At 32.1% G+C, this 17,181-nt stretch overlaps 1 protein-coding gene across 2 annotated transcripts in view; it reads left to right on the plus strand.

Moving 5' to 3' along the window:
* The window catches only part of LOC118186305 (uncharacterized), a 444,127-nt gene that overhangs the window by 482 nt on the left and 426,464 nt on the right, over positions 1–17,181 (plus strand). The window lies entirely within an intron of this gene.

Genomic DNA, 17,181 nt, shown 5'->3' on the forward strand with positions numbered 1-17,181 from the left:
ATAATTTTACACTTTTCATTTTAGAAAAGTATTATAGTATAATGGCAGCGGAAACGGTAAAAAAAAAAAAAAGTTTTTGTTGAGAATAAAATATATATTCAATGGATAGTAACTTATTTATGGTTATGTTTTATTTCTTATTAAATAATTAATTGTATGGTTCATAAATGTGCTGGGGGCAGAATTAGGGATGTAGATTATGAAAATGTTTGAAATATGTAATATTAAAGCGAATGATGAAATTTTTTTAATATTAAAATAAAATTCTTTAGATTGACTAATTTATCTGTAATTATAATTGTTTAAGCAGATTTTATCATGATTACACTTCAGTGCTTTTTACTTATTTATTTTTTAAACTGAGATATAGGTGACATTTAATATTTCTACAACAATATCATGCCAAACTTATTTATTTTAATGTTCTTTTGGTCTACTTTTCAAGAGTTTAGAAACTAAGATTTTAATTTGCTCAACATTATAACAAAAAACTTTTTGAAAATTTTACTTATTTATTTATTTATTTGCATCTCGCGGAAGTATATGAAATACTTTGGCAAATTATAATGGGTGCAACTTTTTAATGTAATAAAATATTTCTAATTTTTTCCTGAAAATAGAACTTATGGCAATTTTTTGTTTATTATATTGTGAAAAGGTAGAAGAAACGAATGGTGAATCACATTTAGACAAAAATTAAAAGAAAAAAATGCTGGTTTCTCAATTCTGATTCTGTTGCTTGTTTTTTATTTTGGAAAAGTAAATTATTTTCATGCGCAGCTGGGGGAAGAGGACCTTTCGGGTTACAGTCTAACCTTTTGAAAAGTTTATTCCTAATGTTTAAAAAACTTAAAAAAAGTAAAGATCTAAAAAAATATAAAAGGCATACATTTAGGAAGAAACTGGTATCTAATCCTAGCATATACATTTTTCCAGTTTAATATCTGAAACATTTTAAAACTAAACTGTTATGGTAGGCCTAATAACTTACAAAATAGTCTCTTCAAAATTAAAAATATGGAGCTTAAAACCTTAAGATTAAAATGAGTTGTTCAAAATGGCAAAACGAAGTGGTAGGGAAAATTTGGGATGGGATTATTTCGTCGTAAATTAAAGTCACGTGGAAACTTCATTTATTTAATAAAGAAAAGACTTAACTATTCAAGAGTAACTCTAAATTTTGTCGAAACCGAATCCTAAAAGGTTCTCAAATATCTCGAATACATTTTGTTGGGATAATAATGAAGAAGAAAATTTTCATTCAAAAAATTTTTAATTACAGGAAAATTTGCTATCTGCGTTTAATGAAGAACGAAATTTATGACTCAGTTTTTAAAATACTCCCATATTTATATAGAAGAAATGAAAAAGAGGCACGTAATGAAAAACATAATTAGAATTTCTGAAACTTGAGATTAATTTTCTCATTATACTTTGGCAAAGCAAATTCAGAAAAAGTTTAACATTTTTAATGAAGCTTTTTAAATTAAAGCAAGATCAGAGGGAAGAAGGTTATTCGAAGGATTAACGTAGACAAACATTAAACACAGAACTGTAAATTTCTTCTGCAAAACAAGTGTGGGGGCATTTAGGGAGCTACGACGTTATATTGGCGACCTGAAGCTGCAATATTAATGTTCTTTTCTTCGTGAATTCTCATATAGGACCAAAAAAATATAATATTTTCAAACTTTTGATGGATTGGTTAATGAATTTTTAAGTATTCGGAAAATTCGAATGGTGATAAAAGCTCGGATATAGAGTTTTCTTATATTGAAAATTTATCAAGATTTGAGGATTCAGATCGCCCAGCCTTGCTGAAGATCTTACTGTACATTTTGTATTTTACTCGTTGGCTTGCGCAAGATGCATAATATTTATACACTTTATGCGCTTTTGTATCCAGTATTCTAACTCGCAAGCGACTCAGCTTAAAAAAATTCCACTGTTATGAAAATTTCAAAGTGTGATATTCCAGAGTGAAAATTTCAGAGCAAAAATTGTACCTGCTTTTACATATTAATAAAACTAAATCTTGTTAAATGAATTAAAAATGAAAAAAAAATCAATTTTAAAATCTTCGGCATGTGTTTCTGCATTTCACTCGTGAGCGTAAAATAATATATTTTAAAATTAAATTACCTTTTGAAGAGGAAAAGTTTAAAGTTCGAATGAAACTTTAGAAAAAGAAATAAATGTATGGGAAAGAGATTATACTATATATGTTAATAAAAGATTTCATCATGGCCATTTTATTTTCATTACAAAGTTACACAAGAACAAGAGCTAGAAAGTTTGTGATCAGTCTAGTATTCAGTATTAGAGTCATATTTTATTGGTTACATTAATGGTATAAAATAAGATTTATTACAAAATGTCATTAATTAATCTCGGTAAAATTAGGTATTAATTCTTTAACGCATAGTGTAGTCTAGTTTGCCCAATATGACAGAAAATATCGCAAGGCGACATGTCTGGCTCAATAGGCCATTCACATAGGAAAGTCTTCAGTTGTTCACTCTTGGAGGAAAGCATAAAGCAGAGGAAAAAAAAAGTATTTATACAGGGTTGAATTTGAACAAGACGGCAATACCTTTGGAGGTGATAGAAGACAGCTATACGAGCAATATTTGGCATGAGCAATATTTGGCATGGTGGGAACACAAACAGCGAGCCGCTAGTTGACATTGTAAATAAATGGTATAAGAACGGTCGGTCTTCGCACCCAAGAGGCATTTTTTATCGTGGATTGTCGAGGGGATTGTTGGTTATACGAACCACGAAATTTCAAGAACAATGGATTGGTCCATGTGGTCCCATAGCTTCGCCACCAAGATCATCAGATCTCTTGTGTTTGGACTTCTTTCAGTGGGGCCATATAAAAAGCCTAATCTACGAGTGCTCCTGAAGTGCAATAGGGATTTAGTGCAATAGGGATCTGTGGATTTAGTGCAAGAGGGATCCGTGGATTTAGCGCAATAGAGATATAGTCGCCAGGATCGCCGCTGTTGCCGGTGATATTCGGGAAATGCTTGGTGTCTTCGCAAATGTGCGTCAATTCCCTATTCCGCAGGTCTGATGCCTGCATTACAGCTGGCGGAAGGTGTTTTGAGAAATTTCTATGAGCACGTTCTGTTATTAAAATGTTTTCTGAAGTACCTCCTCTCATTCTTGTGTTGATTCTTTAAATGTGATAGTGGAAAACTACCCTTTAACTTCTTACCGCTTGCGTTCCGGCCATACATTCTATGACGAATATTGTTCATAGAGCTCGTTTTTATCACTCTCTAAAGTTCTGTCCTCTTGTTCAGATTCACCGTAAAATCATGGGACTGGATCTGCTTGAGTCATCGAATGGGAATTCTGTTACGCTGGTGAGCAGTGCGCTTTTATAAAGTAAAAAATAAGTAAAAGAAATTAGTTCTTATCGTTCTATAGTAGCATCACAATTTGATGTCTGACTTCAGAAACAGCCGAATGGAAACAATAGAGCAACATTTTTTGGCTGCGGGTCAAAATCAACCAAAATGTGTTTATTAAGAAGACATTTCGCATAAGTGGTATTTTCACTTTAAAACATACTTTTTTTAATACAACATTTTTTTTAAATAAATTTTACTGAGACAATAATTACAATACACTTTAAACATAGAAATTTAAATTATAGTTATTACATAAAAACAAACATAACTGAATAAACTTTTGTTTTTTTCGATATCAATGGCTTCCATGATGCTGAACTTGGGACGTCAATTTAGTTAAATCTAGGTTATAGCTAGTCGGCTTAAGACGAATAAAAACATCTGAATTTTCGGTAGTTAACTGCTACTGTTTTTGCTTAAAATAAATTTCATGTGTGAAAATATTTCCTCCCATTTATAAGTTGAATCGAATGCGGACAAAATGGCAAAGCCAGTTTCTTGGAGTTATGGATTATGGAACGGCGTTGCCAAATTTATCGATTTCTCCTTGAAATTACAATGTTTAAAAAAACGTGTTCGTTACTACTGCAACTTTGTAATCAAACAAAATTATTATTGTTGTTATGTACTTTTTAGTTTATTTTTTTTGTGTATCCTTTATATTAATTTTTTAAATTTATTTTCAAACATTGCACTTTATTTTCGGAACTGAAGTGGGTCACTTGAAATTATCAAATGGGTCATTCTATGATGCGCATGTCATAGGTTGCCGCGTCCTGCAGTGGACAAGAAATTAAAAAAAAAAATCAGCAAACGAAAATTTAAAAACAAAAATAAAAACTGAAAGCTTTCAGATTTTACATTACCCCAGAGGGGCGTTTTTTTAGCGTTTTGTGTGCTACCTTTATTTATTAAATACCATGTTTTTAGCACTTAAACTATAAAATTCAATTCAATAGCAATATCGCAAAATAATTTTAGCTCAGGAAATAATTTTTTTTTTCCTTCCCCGTACAGTGTTGCCATTGCTCGCTTTGAAATCGTTGAGTTTGTTAATCAAAAACTCGGTAAAGTGTTACAAAATATGAAATTGATAATAAAACAAATTTCCAAATTCCAAATTTGGGCTTCCAGATGCCCATATTCAGTGCAAGATTACGTTATTCAAAATTTGATGGTTCTAGGTTACCGTCGCTTTATCACAATGCAAGAAACATATATACATTTACGCAGATTCTTCATTATTTAATTTCTTTAAATATAATACAGGGGGATAATATTTGGTGGCAATAATTTGAAAAGTGAACCGACATTTATAGTGAATCAACGCAAAATGCTAAAACGAAATTAATAGCCCTTCTGGGCTAACGCCCTTTGGGCTAAAAGAATTTAATCAGTTGTTTTGTAAATATTATTTTTAACATGTCTGAAAGGCTAACAAAATTTTAGTTTGACAAAAATATATAAGCCCGGCTGGTAATTGATTATAACGAGAATGAGAAATATCAGTGGGAAACTATCTTTATATGTGGAATTCCTAGTTTGCTTGGAAGTTCCAAAGTAGCGCAAATCTGCTATAGAAAAGAGAATTCCAATTTGTACTTCAGAACTATTAAATTAAGATCATAGTAATGGTAATAAAACAGTGACGCAAGAAATGAAAATGCAAACAGAATTCCAATATCCGCATCAAGTAAGCCCCAAGCGGATATTTGAAATATGTATATAACGGATATCCGAAATATTTGGATAATTGGGTTCCTTTTTTCTATAACGCAAATTGGGAAAATGCTAAATAATTGAGGAATTTAATTTTTTTTCTTGCCTATCAGATTTATTTCAACAGAGGCACTGGGAAAAAAAATCTTCCCTGTTTAAAAAAACACACACACTTTTTTTAGTTATGCTTTTTTTCTTAAAATATGTAAATAAAAACGATTTTTTTTTAAATTTTGTTTTATTAAACTCGGAATCATTTTAATTATTTCTATATAACTGATCCATAGCCATAGAAGTAAACACAATAAAAACACGAGAAACACTAAAAAAACACAGTAAATACAGAGTTTATTTCAATAAAAAAACACACAAACGTTTTCTTCAGAAAATTATTTTGTTTCTTATTTGCCTATGCACTGAAACCTTTTCTTTCTCAACTAATTAAAATGATAAAATTAATTTTTATTTACGTAATCCTCGAAACTAAATTCGTAATCACAGTTTTGCTTTTAGTGTATTAAAAATCAAACAAAGAATTCTTTTTTTGTCTGTAACAAAGATATTTTTTCTATTCATCTGTAATAGTTTTATTGAGTAAAATAATAAGGTCAAATCTATATTATTTACTTTTTGGCATTAGATGTATCTTTAAGGGAATAATCTTTTCTGTGACTAGTGTATGATATATTATGTATAATCGTCTTATTACATCAGTCTTAGAAAATATCGAAGCTGTGTGATGTGTAAGATTTAATTTACTTTCTGCGTCGTTTCGCGTTGCCATTCACTAAAGCATAAGATCTGTATCTTTCAAATGTAATGAAATTGCAGCTCCTTAATAAACTGAAGGATTTAAAAGCCGTAAGCGCATTTTTAGTAAATTAAATTTTCATTTTATTTTTTAAATAAAATATTTAATTGGTATAAATTAAATGTATCCAACAGAAAAGTTTCATGCAAATTTGCAACCTTATTGTAATTAACAAAAGGCAACGTAAAAGAAACATTAAAAATTAAAAGTAAGCTGAATTTTACTTTAAAAGGCAAAACAATAATTGAAATTTCCAGTGTCTGGATTTTGGAAACTGGAGTTCTCAAGTAATATTGGAAAATCGCAAGTAAAAACGTAATAAAAATAGGAACAAACAAATAAAGTTCTATTCATAGAATACGTTGCTATCACAACTTACTGTTAGAGCTTCGTATTCTTGATACAAACACAGGGCATCTCAAATAGATAAATCGAACATTCTATTGTGTTGTACTCATTTGTCACTTACTTTGACATGTAATCTTTCAGTGAAGGAAAGTTTACTTCTAAATGTTAAAAGAATTTCGAATATATTTCTGAAAAGTTTTGCTTCTTTTTTTAACTATGTAAACAAAAAAGATTTTTTATTGTTTGTTTTGTTCAACTCGAAATCATTTTAATCATTTTTATAAATTAATCCGTAGTTACTGAACGAACTATTTTAAACGGGTGATATTTTATATGAAAATTATTTCCCTTTTCAGTTTATGGCAACTATTGGCCGTTACAATTAGACGGCGCAAACGATTACTTAATGTAAAAAAATTAAAACTTTAACTTGTAAAGCGGCGGGGACTACCAATGTCCGAGCGGTAGAAGTCGCTGAACACTGGTAGTTCCATCCGAGGTTCGAATCCCGCAAACGGGTTGGCTGCATTTCTGTTTTCTTGGTTTTCTCCATGCGTAACGTGTATACTATCCAGTTTCCCCTAGAAAGTTCTCCACGAAGACATGTCTTCCCTTAGGCAGATAGCTCTCGAGGCTTTGCCATTATTGAATTTCTGAAAAATGAATTTTCATGTTCATTTATGTTTTACCAATCAATGAATCCTCATATGTTTACATCATTTAATAGATCATTTCTTCAGCTACAAAACCATACTTGGCGATTTATGCCTAGTTTATAAAAACCTTTAAATTATTTAGAAACATTCACAATCTTTTAAATCGCCTTGTAGACAGATATCCTTGTCAATGGATTCAATTCAGATCTTGCATTACTCAAGAACTAAATATTTAATTTAGTCGAGCAAACCTGAAAACTTTAACATAAATTTGTATTACAGGTTGTTATAAGATGCAGCATACATAAAAGTAGATTTGTTTCTTCTTTGTAAAGTCAAAACGATTTTTTAAGCTAGAAAAGAAAAGCATGTTAATTTTAGCTTTTTTTTATTCATTCTTTTTAATTTACTCATTTTCTTCCTTTATGGTAAACATAATGAAAGCGATTCTTCCAAATAATGAATTAAGCAAGGTGCACATAATGAGTTTCTGTAAAAAAAAAGCCTAAGCCAAATTGAGATATAGGTTTTTTTTTTCTTCCGAAGTAAGCACGGTGGATTAAATCGCCTTTTCCTTAATCAAAATCTGTTGTTTACTTCAATTGAGAAACGTCTTGCACTTGAAGTTCAGGGCATTAAACTTTAAATCCTTCAATAGTAAACTGTGCATATAAAAATACACCCATTTTGATGTTTATTGGATTTCATAATAGTCCGAACGTTTTTTAAAGTGCTAAATAGCTTCTGTTATATTCCTTTTTCACTTACCAAGTTGCACATGATGAGGTAAGATATATATTTGGGTAAACAGATGAACATGACTAAGATTACGACCAAATATTTATAGAGATATTAGGTTTCTTTATGCTGGAGAAGCGAAAAAAAAGCAATGCTCTCGTTGGGACTCGAACTTGAACCTCTCGAATACGCGCCGAGTGTGCTAACCATTACACCACGCAGGCATGCTGGAAGAAGGGGGGAATACCTTATAAACTAAATAAAGCACAGTATTTTAAACATTATCTTCATTAAAACATTTTGAAGGATTTGTTATAAAAAAATCTGATGTGTACACCACATGACTTCCTTGTATTGGAATACTAAATTATACGCATTTTTTCTTGCATTTCATTTAAACTTATTGGATTGAATTAAATCTACTTCGCCGACAGCGCATAAACCACAATAGAATAAATGCATTCTTTAAAATTCACTCTAGTATTTGTTTACCATAGCGACACTCTGGCGCTACATTCACTTAACAGTATTAATAATTATATAACAGTTAACTTATATAATAATTATATAACGGAAACTAAGTTAACTGTTATATAATCCAATAATTATATAACAGTTAACTTATATATTTCGTTCATATTATAACTCATGATGCACAAAATTTATATCACTTAAATAATAGAATTATCTAATCGTTGCCACATGTTCTATTCAAATACTATAATAAAGCTAGAATGATGTATAAAAGAAATGAAGCAAACAAAACAAAAAAGAAACAGTTTTTCACATACGATTGAGTATTTCTCATTCAATTAATTCAGTTCTCACTTCGCGAGAAGGCAAAAATACATAAAAACTCAAAATATCTATATTAAAAATTACGAAGTAAATCTTAAACGCTTATTTTCTCGAAAAAATTCCAGAAAAGATTAAGCATGATTTAATTGGCAATAATAAATGAATGCGTTATCTTTGTTGTTGCGAAGCTAAGTTTCTATAGATTGGCAACAAATCCACCAAACTCCTGTTTCAAATGTAAACATCAATGGCCGCCATTAAAAAAGGCTTAGCGGCAATTAAACAACTTTAAAACTGCTGATAATTCTAAAAATATTGCACACAGATTTACTAAAGGCATAAAATCCTTAACCGGAAGATAAAAACAACATAATTCAATCATTTTTAAAGCAAAAAAATGTACAATTTACCAACTTATAAGAGTAAAGAAACTGAGATCACTGAGCCGGGTAACAGAGTGGATATATATATAAATATATTTACATACGTTTGGTGGGGCCGATTGCAACCAAAATACGAGGTGCACATCTACATGTTATAGAAGTCCTATATACAAAATTTCAACGTTCTGAGGCTACTCGTTTTTGAGTTATGCGAGATACGTACGTACGCACGCATGTACGTACATACGTTCGTACAGACGCCACGAATAATTCTCTTCAGAATTAATTTTAAAGCAGTTTTATAATTTTTTTTGAAGGAAACGAGTCTTTTAGTCTGTCCTTACGTATATATATCACGCAAAAACATCGTTAAATTTCATTCGATAGCGGTCAAAATGGATATTTTTGTTGAAATATGCTGCCTGAAACTTTTCGCGATTACAATACTTCCTTTTTACTGCGTACAAGGAAGTAAAAAGGGCTGAAATTTATAATAATATGCATCAGTTAAGTATTGATCAAATTAAGAGGAGTGCTCAATGTTCTTTTGATGTATTCTGTACGTTTACTTCACCCGTTTCAACCTGTTTTCCTGGAATGTGAAACATTGTTCGGCATCATTATTACTCTCATTATTTACTTGAGCAAAGAGTCAGACTGATCAATTTTTAAAATGAATTGGGCAAAATTCCAGCAAATTTCTCTTTCAGAAATTCATAATGCGAGTTGTTACATAGTCATGATGTATCAACTCACCAAGAATCTGTGGTCACTGCTTTGTCTGTTTCCCATAAATTTTTGACAAACCCGTGAATACATGCCAGCTTGATGTAACTATCATGTGAGTTCTTTAAATGAACAGTTGCCATCCTCACTTTAGAAAATTGTGGATGCCATAATTTTTTTCCCTAGTGCTTTGCTTTTTAATCCAAAGGACGTCAGCCCAGAAGGGCTATTAATTCCGTTTTGGCATTTTTCGTCGAAAACTTTAAATGTCCGTTTCAATTTTCAATTTGTTGCCACCAAATATTATCCCCCTGTGTTACATTTAAAGAAATTAAATAATGAAGAATCAGCATAAATGTATGTATGTTTCTTGCATTCTGGTAAATCAACGGTACCTTGAGCCATCAAAATTTGAATAACCTAATCCTCCACGGAATATGGGCATCTGGAAGCCCTAATTTGGAATATGGAATTTGTTTTATTATCGATTTCATATTTTGTAACACTTTAAGGAATTTTTGAGTAACAAACTCAACGATTTCAAAGCGAGCAATGCCAACACTCTACGGGAAAAAAACATTTTTTATCTCCAGCGCGCGAGACTGTGTATCGGAAATTCTAAAGAATGCTATTTTTTGATATTGCTGTTGAATTTAATTTTACGGTTTAAGTGCGAAGGACATGATATTTAATAAATAAAGGTAACATACAAAATGTTTAAAAAACGCCTCTTTGGACGTAATGTAAAATTTTCTTCTAGTTTTTTTTCCCTTTGGTTAGTGGAATTTTATACATTACCCTATAATAGGCTGTCGTTTTGTTTATGGTTCAAAATAATAGACCTTGGTTTCAATCCTCAGTTAGAATACTTAAAATATTTCTTGAAGTGCTTTCTCTAAGTTGGCTCAGAATAAAATGACATCTACTTATACAAATATCTTTCTGCTCATATAGTATACAATAAGAATTAAGAATGAATAGCACTCGCTTAGGCTATAGTTACCTTGGAGGATACCGTCAACATTCCGCGAATTGCATCCTTGGTTTGTATAGGGATTAGTAGAGGCTGATTGCTAGCCGGATATAAAGACTCGAGTAAGTAGAGCTGCCATATGTATGGCTACATATATATATAAGATAAAAAATTGTAAATGTAAATCAAAATTATAATTTAAACTAACGGTAACCCCTTAATTCTTCCTCTCTATTCTCAAAAATGTAATAACTTCTCTGGATTGCGTCATGTCTACATCAATCCATCTTGCATGGCCTGCGCAACGCTGAAGGCCTAGAACGTAGATGGCATATTGAAGAGGAGGAATGATAATTGCGTAGCATGTTAAATCCTTAATGACTAGGAAACTTGGTAGTCGAGGCGGATTAAATTCCATTTTCTTTAAATTGACATTTGTGGCTACAATTAACTTGGCACTCTAGTCGTACCTATCTCCAGAACTTTTACATTTTTGATACTATTGTGATAGGAAGAGAGCACAGCGAAATAGCGTCCAGGCCAGCACGGAAATTAATGCGCGCATTTATCCGACATGGAAGATCGCCAAGAGGAAGGTTTTGGTTTAGAATGTTTTCTCCTCAATATGCCATCTACTTTCTACGCCATCAACATTTACTTTCTGCGCCTTTGTTTTATTATATATGACATAGCTGGATTAAGCAAAATAAGTACATGCTTAGGATATAAAAAAAAGGGGTACCATAAAGAGGTAGTTGGGTATTGAAGGCAAGGGAGACCGCAAAGATTTCCCAATGACAGTTTGCCATGGAATGTATGATGCAGCTAAATCAAGACTCAGAGAGAAAGAATGAGGAAAATACAGGCGTTATACGAGAAATGCATGTGGGGACATTAAAATCGTTTAAAAGCTTAAGGCAGCTAAAAGTCTTAATCCGGTCCTTATGGGTAAGACTTCGTTGTATAGTACTGTGGCTTCTTTCCTGTTCGTGGATTATTGGTCGTGTCTTCTAGTGCAACTTGGGCAATGTTATCGGTCATAAGACAGCTAAATAGCCAATAGACTTCCTGACGAAGGCTTGCGAAGAAAATTTCCACCTATTTTGGAAAGGGAAAAAGATTCGCAAATTTATTTTAAAACGTTTTAGCTATTTGAAGGTATATGATGCGAGAACCATTCGCTCTTTAACTCTTCCATAACAATATCGTCGCCGAACTTGACAGATACTCTGATTGGGAGTCACCAAGAAGAAAATGTTTCCTCTCATACATTCCTAAAACCATTTGACTCTTGTAATAGAAAACAGCTTTGGATCTGTAAAGCAGATGCGAAACTTTTATGACATCCTCTGCGTTTAAATGTTATTTAAGCCTAAAATATTACTTCCTGAAATGCTTTTCTGTGGAGATATGTTGTTCTTGCTCGAATAATTCCAATTACTTCTCTTTAAAAGACAAACATAAAATGATATAATGTATACTGTTCAACCATATTATGTATTCTGATAAAGCGAGTCATGAAATAAAGCCTTAGGTATTTTCGTGCAAGTCCAGATTCTTTACAAATATACAGTAATTTAAAAAACTTGGTCTTGATATCATCCCTTCATAGCAGTGAAAGAGATACTTTTGTTGGTGATGATAATCTAATAACAACATTTAGAGGAACAAAATAAGACTTGCGTTAGCCTTTAGTAGATAAAATGTTTCCCAACAGTGAATGAAATTTAATGAATTATTTAAACTTAAATTGGGCAAATTCCGTTCCCTCATCCATAGTGAATTTTAGAACAATTTTTTAAAATTAAAGGGTATTTGATCGGTAATAGGTTAATCTACTTCAGACATTTGTGGAACCATTTATAAAGATTCAACTCGTGTCTGATAAGTTAATATGTATATTTAATTTTGTTTTACGTTAATTACAAAATGAAAATAGTCAAAGAACCTAAAATTTAGAATGTGTAATTAAATCGTAACACAAACTATAAATTAGAAGAAAACGATCATACTATCCTTAAAAAATTCTTTAAATTGAATTAAGAGAAACTATTAGAATTTATAACGAAGTGAGATGTAAATTGAAAGAATTTTTATTTTTTTTTTAGGAAAATGTTTTAATAAGTATTTCACAGAATTTTTTAAAAACATTTTAAGTGAATATATACATTCATATTTTAAATCAACTTTTCGCGGGGTAATAATTTGAAATCAACTTTTCAAGGAGTAATAATTTGAAACATTAAAACCTGAAAAACTAAGAAGTGCTGAATTCACTTTTCGTTTCAGTAGACTCTTTGAACAAAATTAATATAAAAATAGAAGGAAAAAAATAAAAAGAATGAAAAATAATTTCTATCAAAATTTATTTAATCTTAAAGAATAAAGAGATTACTCCAATGTGATTTTAGTCTCGACAACAAAAACGAAATAATACAATGCGATTTAAACATTTTAAAATTTATAACACTACAAAAGTGCAAAATAAAAATCTAGTTTTCAACACGTCGATTTACATAGAATATGCAACTGTCATTTTAACCGTAAAATACAAACTTCTGAAACTTTTTACGTTTAATTAAATCGTAATATATTTTACATCATAATCATGAATCAATTACATCATGAATAATACATCATTTATTAGTTATAAATAGTTCAATAACATGATTAATGCATTATAAAATTTAAAATTTATAAATTATCTTAAATTTTAAATTATAAATAATCAAATTATAATCAAAAAATATAATATAATAAATATAATAAATAAATAATCAAAATTGGCTTAAATTTTAAATTATAAAATTTAAAATTTAAAAGCCAATTTTGATTCTTTAGAAATAGCATCATTGGGCAGTGCGAAAATGTTATCGATATGGTGAATTTTTTTTTCGAATAATATTTTTGTTAACCTTTAAAGCTCGCAAAGTGTGAGTCGCGACCCACATTTTATAGTTAAGAGTTCAAGAGACAATTTCTGGGGGGTCTCGAAAAGTTTTGAAGCACTTACTTGTTTATTGTGTAATCATATATATTTAATAATACTTTAATATTACTAATGAATTTATTTACAATTACCAATTAATTCTTGATAAGTATACATGCTTATTTATTATTACTTCATTATTATATTATTTTTTACTAGAAATCTCCTCTCCTTTCTTCTTTTACAGAGCGATTTTATATGATTTGGTCGTGATGGTCGTCGTTATATGAACTGGCAATTACATGTATGTGGGTCGCGAGATTAAAAAGACTCCAGAAACATTTTGTAACGTACGTTTAATTAGGTGTCATAAACATTAATCACAAAATAATTAGCGTCTTAATAGTTTCTTTCTTCATATATGGACACACACGTACATATATATTAAATGTAGGATAAAAATATGTAAATGAAAACGCTAACTTTAATTTGCAGTAGTCCCTTTACTTTCTATTTTAATTTTTTAACGGGTTTATTTTCCCTTTTCATACCAATTAAGAGTAGCTAATTGTATTGAGTCGCTCTAAACTACGTCATTGCAAAATTAATTGCTGCAATGTAATTATGACGTAACGCTAGTGACACAGATGCTTACATAAAGCTTCATTCAAGAATTATTTAAAATTTGGGGTCCGAAACTTAGTATTAACCAGTAAAAGTCAAGTTGAACTGAAACTAAATCATTCTGAATCGAGTGTTCATCTTAAAAGTGTCTCATTTTCTTTCTTGGAGCAACTACCCACTTGCTAATGCCTGCTGCTGCTGTTTCAAAAGATTAAAAGGTATTGAGTGCAGTTCTTAAAGAGCAGGCGCTGTTTGTGTCAAGTTACTGTTCGCGACTGCATACGTCAACAATAAAGGAGGCTTCTACTATATTTATGCGTCTGCATGTTAACAACATCTAAATTATTTACTATATAGGGTATCCTGTAAATGTTGCGACAAACTTTTGGAAGAGGTAGGGCACATAATAAGGATTAAGGATTGCGTAGAAACCCTTGCCCAGAAACGTCATTGTACGCCGCCTGGGGGTTTTGTACAGGAGAGTGCTAGTGGAAAGTGAGGATTACCTCGTTCGAGCGATAGGCACCATACGAAGAGCATGGAACGCTATAGGAACGGAGAACTTGTGAACATGTTGTTCGAACATGACGGAGCTCCTGCTCATTTTGGACTGGATGTTCGAAGTCATTTGAACAGATCATTCCCGCATGGATGGATTGGGCGTGGAGGACCGGTTCTCTGGCCCTCACGCTCAGCGGATTTATTGAGCCTTGATTTCTTTTCGTGAGGCGCCATAAAAAATTGCTGTGTGTCACGATCCTGTTGTGTCTGAAATGGAACTTTTGGCAAGACTCGTCTGCGCAGTTGCTACAATCAAAGAAACTCCCGCTGTACTTGAACATGTGCGGCAATCAGTGGTCCGTCGGTGTCAGGTATGTTTGGCGTCTGGTGGTGCAAACTTCGAGCATCTTTTGTAACATTCAAGCTGTCGTACACCATTTGTATTCATACCCAATAAATGTTTCAAATTAATCACTCTCTTGTTTTCTTTCCCATCTTCTAACTCTGCTACCACTTACCCCTGACATTTCCGTGCATGGGTTCCTACGCAATTCTTAATCCTTATGATGTACCCTACTTTCCCCAGAAGTTTGTCATTTACGGGACACCCTGTATATTATATAGAAATCTCCTTCTATTACATTTGTAAAAAGTACTTATTCTTCTCAGTAGAATTTAAATGGAAAATCAGTACATTGAACTGTGTATTGTGTGTTTCAAAATCATTTGTATTTACATACTGACGTCCGACCAATTAATTCGACATCTGGATGTGCAAACTATTCAAAATTCTCCGTATTCTGATTGCCTACGTTCTTCGTATTCGGAATAACTTACTAAATTTAATTGAAAAATAAAGTAAATCATTCAGATTTATCAATAAATGTAACTTCCTTATTCCATGTATGCAACTAAAAGGTGTTATCATTGAGTGACAAATGATTATTTAAACATATAACATCAGTAATACAAAATTGAAAAGCGTTGTTTAGTATTTCTAGTGGTAAAAATCTTTAGAAACAGTCTTACGGTACTTAAAACATTTTGCTGCTGTTGAAGAATGTTTCTGCTAAGTCTTGAATTTTTACGCTTATAATAGGATAAGTATTCGCTTTATCAAAGTAGCTTGAAAGCTTTTATCATTTAATTATCTACATGAGTAAGGCAGGGCTTTGTTGTAGTAAATGGAGCTGAAGGAAATTTTGACTTTCTTCAAAGAAATACATCATTCAGTCAAGGTAATCTTTTTCACTCTGAGGCACTGAAATGTTTCCATTTTGTAGGGTTTATATTTATTTTAACTAACATTTATTTTAAGTTTAAACTATCTTTCCTGTCAATCCTTACTTTCCCCTGGAACTGCCAATGCCAGAATATGTAAATTTGAGTAGAACGCGCAAGCATTCAAATTATCAGCGGAAGTAGTATGATTTAAATAGAAGGAAACAAGTTCGGTGAGAGAGAGTTATTCTTACTTAGCGAGCGCGGAGGTAGTTATAGAGATTTGAAAAACCCCGCGTTGCGGCCTATGTGCTTGGCGGGAAGTAGTTGCAATTGTTCCAGTGAGCTTCAAGTCTGCTGAATTAGCAGCCGTATTGTAAAACGCGGTGAGTTAGTTATTTGAGAGAGCCTCGTAGTTAGAATATTGTCTTTAATTTCTTTTCAGGTTTTTATTTTTATTTTGACTGCCGAGTTGGCACCGTTTGTAAGCGTCAAGAGAACGCAATTGTAAATTAGTACGTTGAATAAAAAGGGACTTAAACCCTTTATAAGACTCTGTGGTTTATACAAGCTTTCACAGTCACCTCTTGGTTGCGTGCTAGTTAGAGGCGCGCAACGTTATATTGGCGCCCGAACACTTATCGAACTGAAATGGCCGAAAACTGGATGGAAGCCGCTGGACAACACCAAGAAATGACAACGCAGTTAGAAGGATTTGGATACCTGGTCCAGACTTTGAGAGCATCAATCAAGCCAAACGTCTATTTCGACGGAAAAAATTCGGTGTCCGTATTTTTAGAAGGTATAGAAAACCACTTTCAGCTCTATCCTGTGCCCGAAAGACAAAAAGTTGCTATCGCCACATCAGCACTAAGAGGACAGGCCGCGCTATGGTGGAAAAATATAGGCAAATTTCTTCTAGGTGAATTTGGAAGCCCGACGTATACTTTTGAAAATTTCAAAAAATCGTTAGTAAAGGCCTTCCCCATAGTGAAAGATCGCGCACGGCTGGAAGCCGAGCTATATAGTTTCTATCAACGGGATACAGCACAATTGACGGACTTTATTTTACGAAAAATCAAGCTAACGGATATGTTGTATGGGAAAAAACCCGATGCGGAGATTATTGAAATAATATTACCAAGATTGTTACCCGCTGTCCAAGACTACTTTGAAATTAGAAACCCAACCACATTGCAGGAACTTTTCGAATTGGCGGTGAAGTTTCAAAATCGCAGAATCGCGGAAAGAGCGAGAGGGGAAACATATTCTCAAAGTACCAGAAGGAAGGAGGAAACAAGAAATGGAAATCGCTCATATGGGGGAAAGAAC

The sequence above is a fragment of the Stegodyphus dumicola genome, chromosome 10, assembly GCF_044657685.1.
Source record: "Stegodyphus dumicola isolate Sdum_Otavi_A_Nest chromosome 10, ASM4465768v1".
NCBI classification, from domain to species: domain Eukaryota; kingdom Metazoa; phylum Arthropoda; class Arachnida; order Araneae; family Eresidae; genus Stegodyphus; species Stegodyphus dumicola.